Source organism: Bubalus bubalis, chromosome 12 (genome assembly GCF_019923935.1).
Source record: "Bubalus bubalis isolate 160015118507 breed Murrah chromosome 12, NDDB_SH_1, whole genome shotgun sequence".
Lineage (NCBI taxonomy): Eukaryota > Metazoa > Chordata > Mammalia > Artiodactyla > Bovidae > Bubalus > Bubalus bubalis.
In genome coordinates, this window is record NC_059168.1 from 50,635,532 (window position 1) to 50,645,943 (window position 10,412).

The window sequence follows — 10,412 nt, forward strand, 5'->3', positions numbered from 1 at the left end:
GCTAGTTACTCCAGGCAGGCTTATTTTCTTTCCCTAAGAGTGAGCGCATTGTACCAAATAATAACAGGTATGTAATAGGCACTTGTATCAGTCAGGGTTTTCCATAGAAAAAGATCCAGTACATATACATATACATATACATATACGTATACATATACATATGTACCTTATACACACATATGATATGCATCTATTTATATATACATGCTTGTTTGTATATATGGAATACACTGCATGCTAACTATATGCCACCTTCCTTCCATATATCTTGGAGTAATGATGCACTTGAATATTGATTGCTTGGCATAGACCTGGACATTCATTTTCTTCCTATTTGTTGTTTTTTTTCAGTCATTGAGTCATATACAAAGCTGTGCTAGAATTGTCCCATTTATACACTAAGTTTTCTCTTTATTTGCTTGGGCTTCCCACATGGCACTCGTGGTAAAGAACCCATCTGCCAATGCAGTAGATAAAAGAGATGCAGGTTTAATTCCCTGGGTCAGGAAGATCCCCTGGAGAGGGAAATGGCAGCCCTCTCCTGTATTCTTGCCTGGAGAATCCCATGGACAAAGGAGCCAGCTGGTTACTGTCCATGGGGTCACAAAGAGTTGGACAATGACTGAAATGACTTAGCACACAGGCATGCAGACTAGGACATATCCTAAGGGCTCAGTCCATGTTAATTTCCTTTCCTCACGTGTGAGTAATGTTGCACTTAAACAGTGCTTGAAATTACTAGCAATGTCATGCATGATTTCCTTTGTATCCTAAGTATGAATAATATATTAGAGTAGTATATGCATATCGAAGGCAATGGCACCCCAGTCCAGTACTTTTGCCTGGCAAATCCCATGGATGGAGGAGCCTGGTAGGCTGCGGTCCATAGGGTTGCGAAGAGTTGGATACGGCTGAGCAACTTCACTTTCACTTTTCACTTTCACTTTTCACTTTCATGCATTGGAGGAGGAAATGGCAACCCACTCCAGTGTTCTTGCCTGGAGAATCCCAGGGATGGGGGAGCCTGGTGGGCTGCCATCTCTGGGGTCGCACAGAGTCGGACAGGACTGAAGTGACTTAGCAGCAGCAGTGTATGGTATGTGCCACATACTTAATGGATATAAAAAGTGAAAGTGAAAGTGAAAGTTCGTCACTCAGTCATGTCTGATTCTTTGTAATCCCATAGACTGTAGTCTGCCTGGCTCCTCTGTCCATGGAATTCTCCAGGCAACAGTACTGGAGTGGGTTGTCATTTCTTTAATGAATACTTGATGTCTACTCATGTAAGCGATGTTTTTACTGGAAGATTGCCTGTTACATGGCGCTTCCCTGGTGACTCAGTGGTAAAGAATCCATCTGTCAATACAGGAGACACGTATCTGATCTCTGGGTTGGAAAGATACCCTGGAGAAGGAAATGGCAACCTGCTCTAGTAGTATTGCTTGGAAAATCCCATGGACAGAGGAGCCTGGTGGGCCAGTCCATGAGGTCACAGAGTTGGACACGACTGAGAGACTGAGCTTGCATGTACTTGTCTGGTATATACAAGGTATCTAATGTGGGTTTATTTCATTCCATTTATGCTAGAATAACATTTGACTGGAATAATTCCTAGCATATGATAGTCAATTGATGTATATGTCTTTCCTTTTATCCAAGGTGCATGTAATGTTGTGCAGAAGTAATCCTGGCATATAATTTGCACTTAATGTATGCTCATAGTATTTCACAATGAGAGTAATGATGTGTTTGCATACTGTCTAGCATATAATAGACACTAAGTGCATGAATGTTTGTCCATATATATGAGTGATGTTGTAATACAAAAGTATTTGGCCTAGGCTGCGGGCTCAATGCATTTTTTTTCTTTCACATGATGTGTGAGTAATAATTTATTGTAATCATGCTTGACATATTATAGGTCCTTAATATCTGTTTATTTGTTTCTCTATATGGGGAATGTATTACTAGAATTGTGCCTGGCATGAACAAGTTGTTCACTTACACTTGTTCTCTGCGGCTTCTCTATGAATAATGCTGGGCTAGAATTGTGCTTTCATGTAGCACTATTTCCTCCATACATCCTTGTTTTCTTTAGTTATGTGTGTAATGTTGCATATAATAGGGTCTGGCACTTCCTAGGTGCCTATTATATCCTCATTTCATTCTTCAATGAGTGAGTAAGTTTGTAATTAATAGCGCCTTACATATACTAGAACTCAATGCATTTTCTCTTAATTCCACTATGTGTGAACAGTGCTATTCTTGAATAATTGCTGGCCTGTACTTACTAAACTATACAAGCTCATTTTCTTTTCTTGTCGATAAGTAATAATGTCCTAGAATGTTTCCTGGATGATTTTATGTGATCAGTTCATATTTCTGTTTTTTTTTTTTTACTCATATGTGAATAATGTTCTAACGGAATAAAACTTGGCATATATTAGGAGATGCTGAATGCATTTTTTTTTCTCCCTAGATGTGATTTATGCTGTACTAGAATAATACCTGTCTTATGCAAGTGTTTCAGTGTGCAATTGCTTTGCTCCTACTGTGTGTGAATAATATGGTACTAGGATATTCTCAGGTACTATTCTGGTACAATCCTACTGTCAAACTAAGAAAGAAAATAAGCCTGTGTGTGAGTAACATACTGGAATAGTGTCTGGCATATATTCAATACCAAGTGTGGTCTTGTTTCCTTCCACTAAGTGTGAGTAAGGTTGTGCTAGAATAGGACCTGGCATACAGTAAGCACTCAATACATTTTGCTTCTTGTTCCCTATGTTTGAATTTTGTAAGTGCTTGACATAAACTAGATACTCACTGCATTCATTCCCCATCTGTGTGTGGATAAAACTGTGATAGAATAGTTCTATACAAATATGGGGCTTCCCAGGTAGTGCTAGTAGTAAAGGACCCACCTGCTAATGCAGGAAGAGTAAGAGACTCAGGTTTGATCCCTGGGTTTGGAGATCCCCTGGAGGAGAAAATAGAAACCCACTTCAGTACTCTTGCCTGGAAAATCCCATGGACAGAGAAGCCTGGAGGGCTACAGTCTATAGAGTTGCAAAAAGTCAACCACAACTGAAGCGACTTAGCATGCATGTATATAATACTATAGCTCAGTGCATCCTGTTTTCTCTACTATGTTTGAGTGATATTGTACTAGAATAGTGCCTGGCAATACTAAGTGCTTGTTTCCTTTTTCTGTATGTGAGGAAGATTGTACTAGGATAGGATCTGACAAATATTAGGTATTTACTATGCTTTGGGCTCCAAAATCACTGCAGATGGTGACTGCAGCCATGAAATTAAAAGACGTTTACTCCTTGGAAGGAAAGTTATGACCAACCTAGATAGCATATTGAAAAGCAGAGATATTACTTTGCCAACAAAGGTCCGTCTAGTCAAGGCTATGGTTTTTCCAGGGGATCTTCCCACCCTGGGAATTGAACTGGGGTCTCCTGCATTTCAGGTGGATTTTTTACCAGCTGAGCTACCAGGGAAGCCCAACACGTACATTACCATATGTAAAGTAGATAGGCAATGGGAATTTGCTGTATGATGCAGGGAGCTCAAACCTGATGCTCTGTGACAACCAAGAGGGGTGGGGTGGGTTGGGATGTGGGAGGGAGGTTCAGCAGACAATGGGGCGGGGCACGTGTATACTTGTGGCTGATTCTTGTTGATGTATGGCAGAGATCAACACAATATTGTGGAGCAATTATTCTCAAATTAAAAAGAAATAAATTAAAAATATATTGATATTTTCTGGCATACATTTGTCACTTAATGTATGCCTATTTCATATCTTAAGCACATTATGCTAGTATAGAACCTGGCATACTCTAGGCACCCAATAGATGCATGCTGACTTTTTCTATGTGTGAATAACTCTTTATTAAAATATTGCCTTGTTTATACTGGATACTCCATGTATGCTAGGGTTTACTTTTTCCTCTGTGTTAGTATTCAAATAATACTCAATACTAGACTAGCATTTGTCACCTATTAGGAAATCAATGGATATTTACTTTGTTATATCAATGTGTGAGTTGTATTACACCATAGTAATGTCAAGCATATACAACATTCTCCATTCATGACTGTTTCCTTCTCCATAATGTGAGCAAATTTGTACCAAAATATTACCAGCCCTATAAAAAGTTCAGTCACTCAGTCATGTTGGACTCTTTGTGACCTCATGGACTGCAGCACACCAGGCTTCCCTGTCCATCCCCAACTCCTAGAGCTTACTCAAACTCATGTCCATCGAGTCAGTGATGCCATCTGACTATCTCATCCTCTGTCGTCCCCTTCTCTTCCTGCCTTCAATTTTTCCCAGCATCAGGTTCTTTTCCGATGAGTCAGTTCTTCCCATCAAGTGGCCAAAGTATTGGAGCTTCAGCTTCAGCATCAGTCCTTCCAATGAATTTTCCAGACTGATTTGCTTTAGGATGGACTGGTTGGAACTCCTTGCAGTCCAAGGGACTCTCAAGAGTCTTCTCCAACATCACAGTTCAAAAGCGTCAATTCTTTGGTGCTTAGCTTTCTTTATAGTCCAACTCTCACATCCATACATGACTATTGGAAAAACTATAGCTTTGACTAGATGGACCTTTGTTGGCAAAATAATGTGTCTGCTTTTTAATATGCTGTCTAGGTTGGTCATAGATTTTCTTCCAAGGAGCAAATGTCTCTTAATTTCATGGCTGCAATCACCATCTGCAGTGATTTGGGAGCCCCCCAAAATAAAGTCTGTCACTTTTTCCATTGTTCCCACACCTATTTCCCATGAAGTGATGGGACCAGATGCCATGATCTTTGTTTTCTGAATGTTGAGTTTTAAGCCAAATTTTTCACTCTCCTCTTTCACTTTCATCAAGAGGCTCTTTAGTTCTTTGCTTTCAGGTGTCATCTACATATCTGAAGTTATTGATACTTCTCCCAGCAATCTTGATTCCAGCTTGTGCTTCATCCAGCCCAGCATTTCACATGATGTACTCTGCATATCAGTTAAATAAACAGGGTGACAATATACTGTCTTTACGTACTCCTTTCCTGATTTGGATTCAGTCTGTTGTTCCATGTCCAGTTCTAGCTGTTGCTTCTTGATCTGCATACGGATTTCTCAGGAGGCAGATAAGGTGGTCTGGTGTTCCCATCTCTTTAAGAATTTTCCACAGTTTGTTGTGATCCACACAGTCAATCAAAGACTTTAGTGTAGTCATTAAAGCAGAAGTAGATGTTTTCCTGGAACTCTTTTGCTTTTTCAATGATCCAACAGATGTTGGCAATTTGACCTCTGGTTCCTCTGCCTTTTCTAAATCCAGCTTGAACATCTGGAAGTTCATACCTTACGTACTGTTGAAGCCTGGCTTGGAGGATTTTGAGCATTACTTTTCTAGCGTGTGAGATGACTGCAATTGTGTGGTAGTTTGAACATTCTTTGGCATTGTCTTTCTTTGGGATTTGAATAAAAACTGACCTTTTCCAGTCCTGTGACCATTGCTGAATTTTCCAAATTTTCTGTGCAGCACTTTCACAGCATAATCTTTTAGGATTTGAAATAGCTCAACTGAATTTCCATCACCTCCACTAGTTTTGTTCATAGTGATGCTCCTAAGGTCCACTTAACTTTGTATTCCTGGATATCTGGCTCTAGGTGAGTGATCACACCATCATGGTTATCTGGGTCATGATGATCTTTTTTGTATAGTTTTTCTGTGTATTCTTGCCACCTCTTCTTAATATTTTCCACTTCTTAGGTTCATTTATGTCCTTTATTGTACCCATCTTTGCATGAAATGTTCCCTTGGTCTCTAATTTCCTTGAAGAGATATCTAGTCTTCCCATTCTATTGTTTTCCTCTATTTCTTTGCATTGATCATTACTTCTTTCACTGTATTGTGAGTCATGTTGAACTTTGTACATTTCAGGCACTGTATGAAATATTGTTTCCTTCTTTGTGAATGTAAATAATGTACTAGAACAATGCCTGGTTTATTTTTTGTACTCAATATATGTTTGTGATCTTTGTCTTATATAAAAGTAATATTGTATTAGAGTACTGACTGGCAGAAATAGGGCACATAAAGCATATTTACTACTATTCTTCTAATAGCTGATAGTTATTTTAATGGTCTAGAGGTAGTACTAGAAGTGCCAGGAATGCTCATCTTTCTCCTTTTAGTAAGATTGTGTGAGAGTACATCTTGCTTAAATCAATGTCTTATTTCCTTCCCCTATCTGTGAGTAATGATGTGCTTGAACATTTGTTCCTTACATTTACTAGATGATCAAAGTATGATTATATCTTCCACCTATGTGTAATGCCAAATTAGTTAGTGCCTGTCACATAATGAAAGTGTTAGTCACTCAGTCATGTCTGACTCTTTGCGACCCCATGTTCTGTACAGCTTGCCAGGCTCCATCCATGGGATTCCCCAGGCAAGAATACTGCAGTGGGTTGCCATTCCCTTCTCCAGGGGCATGTGACATACTAGATGCTTAGCAATCTTTGTTTCATTCTTTTTTTTTTTTTCTATATTCAAGATTTTTTATTAATGTATAATTTACATATAACATTATATTAGCTTCAGGTGTACAACCTAATGATTCAGTATTTGTATATACTGCTATATGATCACCACAGTAAGTCTGGTTAACATCCATTAGTACACATAGTTACTATTTTCAAATATATAATATAGTATTATTAATGGTGGTCTCTATATTGTACAAGATGATGTTTTTAAATTCTAAAACCGCTCATGTAATCTGATTATTTTTTCAGTGGTTCCTCAATTCTTTCATAAGTGAGTGATGTTTGCTAGAATAATTCTTGGCATACAGTAGGCATTTAATATATGCGAGTCTCTTCTACACAAGTTTTGTTTTACTGAAACACTGCCTGGTATACATTAGGTGCTTCCTGCATCTTTATTTTCTCCCCTTCTTATTCAATTCATGTTAGAAGATGATCTTGTAAACACTAAGCGCTTAATGCATTGTTTTTCCTTCCCCCTTTTACATGAGTAATGGTGGGTAATCATAATGCCTGGCATTAACAAGTTACTAAATGTAGTCTCCTTTCTTTCCTTTATGTGAGGATAATATTCCTTGGAAGAGTGCCTGTCATATATTTGGCGTTAATACCTAGTTGACCCTTTCTACAATATATGACTTATGCTAAGATAGTGCCAGCTTATATACTGTGGGCTCTTTGTGTGTCCATTTCTTTTCTCTGTGTATGAGTAATGGCATACTAGATAGAATAGTGCCTGTTATACTAGGTAATTCAGCCATGCATGTTTTCTTCCCCTATATGATAATAAGATTATACTGAAAAGTGCTTGCCATATATTATATTGGTTGATTGATTCATGCTTGTTTCCTTTCCTCTATATGTGAGTAACATTGTAGTGGAGTATGTCTCAATATGCTAGATACTCAATGTAATCTTCCTTCCTTCCTCTTAATTAAGAGTACCATTAAACTAGGGTAGTGTCTTACTCTACTAAGCTCTGAATGCAAGCTCATTCCCTTCCCTTATGTGTGAGCAACATTATAAAATAGTGCAGGGGCATGCCCTGGGCTGTGAATGCATGTTTCTTTTCTTCACTACATACGAAAAATGAAAGTGAAGTTGCTCAGTCGTGTCTGACTCTGTGACCCCATGGACTGTAGCCTACCAGGCTCCTCTATCAATGGGATTTTCCAGGCAAGAATACTGGAGTGGGTTGCCATTTCCTTCTTCAGGGGATCTTCCTGACTCAGGGATCGAACCCCTTCTGCTGCATTGTGGGCAGACCCTTTACCCTATGTATAATTGTGTAATAGAACAGTACCTAACACATTGGGCTTCCCAGGTGGTGCTAGCAGTAAAGAACCTACCTACCAATGCAGGAGATTTAAGAGACTTGGGTTCAATCCCTGGGTTGGGAAGATCTCCTGGAAGAGGGCATGGCGACCCACTCCAGTATTCTTGCCTGGAGAATCCCATGGACAGAGAAGACTGGACAGGTATAGTTCATAGTGTCACAAAGAGTTGGACATGACTGAAGAGGCTTAGCATGCATGCATGCACCTGACATATAGGAGGCAATTAATGTGACTTCCATCTTTCTTCCTTTGTGTGAATAATGTTATACTATAATGATGCCTAGCATGTACTAGATGCTTGACACAGTCTTATTCCCCTCCCCACCTTTTCCTTGTATGTATGTGGTTTTCACTAGATTGGTTTTTGCTGTGTGTAAAATTCATGCTCCTTCCCTTACCCTGTGTGCTAGTAAATATGTACTAGAATAGTTCCTGGTACAAACTAGGTGTCCCATTCATTGTCATTTTCTCTCTGTGACTGAGTAACTGTGTATTAGAACTGAGCCTTGGGTATCATAGCTGTTGGATCTTGCTTCCTCCCACTCTATGTGAGTACTGTAGTAATAGAATATTTGGAGCATATAAAATTTAATGTATGCATGTTTGTTTCCCCTATGGGTGAGTAATGTTGAAACAGAAATTGTACCTGGCATACACCAGAAAATCAGTGCCTGCCTGTCTCCTCCATTCCATGTGTCAGTAATTTTGTACTAGAATAATGCCAGGCAGGTATTAGCTGTTCTACTCTACTATAGGGAATTTTGTACTAGAAGAGCACCTGGAATTTATTAGGCATTTAATGCATGCTCACTCATTTCTATGCACGTGTGAACAGTTATTATACTAGAAATTATCCTGGCATGTATTGGAACTTCCTTTCCCTTGAGAGAATAATGTTATATTGGAAGAGTACCTGGCACATACCACGTATTCAAGCATGAGAGCTTCTTCCATTGTGGTAACAAGAAGGTGCGATACTGTGTTTCCTGGTTTATGTTGAAACATTTTGTTTGGTATACGTGATATGTAGCTAGTGATGCATATGTGAGACCCTGTGTTTGGTGGTATGGATTGTGTGTCATACTGTGATTAGTGATGTATGTGAAGTGTGTGTTAGTGGTGTGTGGTGTATGCAATGGTGGTTTAGCGAAGTGTGTGACATACTGCGTCTAGTTTATCTTGTGTGATATTGTGTTTAATATTGTGTATGTAGCATACTGTGTTAATAATGTGTGTATGAGACACTCTGTGTAGTGGTGTGTGATGTATGGGAATGTGTTTCATGATAAGTTTGGGTCACTATTTTTAAAGTTGTGAGTCGTGTTAATGACAGTGATGTGCTCTGTATTTAGTGATGCATGTAAAGTAATTTGGTAGTGTGTGTGTGTGTAGTTAATGGTATTTGGTTTGTATGACAATGTTTAATGATAAGTTTGAGTCACTGTGTTTAGTGAAGTATGTAACAGACACTGCATTTACTTTCCTGCAGTGTGTATGTGACACTGGGTTTAGTGACATATATGTGAAGAAATGTGTTATCAAATGTGTGTGAGATATATTTTTATTGATATGTGGCTGGAATAATACTATTATGATTAATTATGAGACTACATGGTTTGGTGTGATCACATACAGTGTGCAAGGCATTGCTTTAGTAAAGTGTGAAATACTAATAAAATATTTTAATTGGTAATTTTTAAGTGATGTGTGTGTGTGTGTGTGTGTGAATCTCTGAGTTTAATGATGTGTGATGTGCGTAGATTCTGTGAAGACCTTGTGTACAGACACTGGGTTTAGTATTGTGCTGTATTAGTGGTACTGTTTCTAATGATGTGTGTTTGAGATATTGTGTTTATTAAGGTTTGTGTGAGACACTTTGTTTAATTATGTATGTGTGTCACACTGCTTGTAGTTTGATGAGTGTGCGTGTATTGTATATATTTAATAATTTGTGTGTGAGACACCATGATCAGGGTGTGTTGTTTGTGATAAGGTGTTTAGTGATGCTTGTGTAAGGCCCAATGTTAGACACTGGGTTAGTGGTACGTTGTGCATGTGTCTTAGTGATTTTAGTGAAACAAGTGTGAGACATTGTGCCTGCTTATGTGTATGTCTGAGGCACAGTGTTAGTGGTGGTTTTTGTTGGTGATAATGTGTTTAATGATATGTGCGAGAGGCACAGTGTTTGTTTAGATGTGTTAAAAACATGCACTTAACACTATTAAACTCAGAATATCAATATATGTTACTAAACAAACTTAAACGTGTACTATTCAGTGCTAAACACAGTATTTCACACGCATATGACAATATGTGGTTACACATCTACTAGCACTAATAAATACAGTGGGTCACATACATAATGAGGCTCTAATAGGGAAGGACAAATCTGACTCCATATTAGATCTATTTCTTTTACTTTAAACTTTGTATTCTATTGCTTTTGTTTTGAGTTAAGAGTGTTGCCTTTAGCTTGAAACATATGAATAGTGCATTCTCAAGGCTCTGAACTATAAGGGTATAAT